This window comes from Girardinichthys multiradiatus, chromosome 5 (assembly GCF_021462225.1).
Source record: "Girardinichthys multiradiatus isolate DD_20200921_A chromosome 5, DD_fGirMul_XY1, whole genome shotgun sequence".
NCBI classification, from domain to species: domain Eukaryota; kingdom Metazoa; phylum Chordata; class Actinopteri; order Cyprinodontiformes; family Goodeidae; genus Girardinichthys; species Girardinichthys multiradiatus.
In genome coordinates, this window is record NC_061798.1 from 18,602,897 (window position 1) to 18,603,897 (window position 1,001).

General features: G+C 36.1%; 1 long non-coding RNA gene across 1 annotated transcript; it reads right to left on the minus strand.

Annotated features, from left to right (window-relative positions):
* Window positions 1–205: 205 nt before the first annotated feature.
* LOC124868965 lies at window positions 206–1,001 on the minus strand. Its single transcript, XR_007038442.1, has 4 exons — window positions 946–1,001; window positions 766–837; window positions 614–670; window positions 206–508 (listed from the first exon to the last, which is right to left on the minus strand). It is a non-coding gene; the product is annotated as an uncharacterized LOC124868965 (long non-coding RNA).

Below are 1,001 nucleotides of genomic sequence, written 5' to 3' on the forward strand. Positions count from 1 at the left end.
GACTCAGAGCTATTTCTAAATGGTTTTGTTTATTTAACAGTGTCCTATGCAGCATTCTTCCTATACTCCATGGTGTTGCAAAGGTTTTATCACCATGTTTTGGTATTTGTCCTTAAGTGTTATAATAAAAATATGCACAACAGGAGTGAAAAAGTCAATTTACTCATTTTACATTCACAGAACTAACAAATACAATGAGACCACGTGCTTTCGGCTTGTACTTTATTGAGAAAATAGATTTAATTTTACATGTTTACTGGGGATAGAGCATACTTTCAAACATGTTGTTGGTCCTCTTTTAAAAGCTCTTTACACCTTCCAGTCATTTCAGCCTCTATGTAGTTCCAGCTGCCGCTGTGGTTGCAGTAGCCGCTGTGGCAGTGGTAGCTGCAGTAGTAGTGGCAGCTCTGGTAGTGGTAGCTGCAGCAGTGTTAAGCAGAATCTGGAGAAGCCTCTCAAGTTCCTTTTTATTTATACAAGGACGGTTATCATGTGAAGGACCATGACCCTGGAAAACAAATTAAAGTCTGTTTTTTTCAGATTCAGAAAACAGGTAGTTAAGATTTTATAACAGTTTTTATCCATTCCACCAAAACTAAAACAAGATACTTACCCTTTTAGGGTGGTGGCCCCCAGGTGAGCGCTCCACTCGGTTGGATACCAAGTCATCCTGTTAAAAATAAATAAATACATATTTAAGTCTACTATGTGGCTGTTAGATTGATTGAAAGAATATTGATTCAGATTTTTAAATATTACACTTACTGAATAAGCTAGAGTGAGACACAGGAGGCATCCCAGCACAAATACTATCTTCAGCATTGTTTCACAGATCACCTGCCAAAATAAAAACATTTTAATTTTACCCAATTTTATTATGAGTAAAATTAACTTAATATAATGCAGAAAACAGAATAAGAAAAGAGAAAGAAAGGTTGCAATTACAGGCTTTTTTTAACAATTTGTCCAAGAGCAGGTCAAAGCGATTCTTAAGGTGTGTT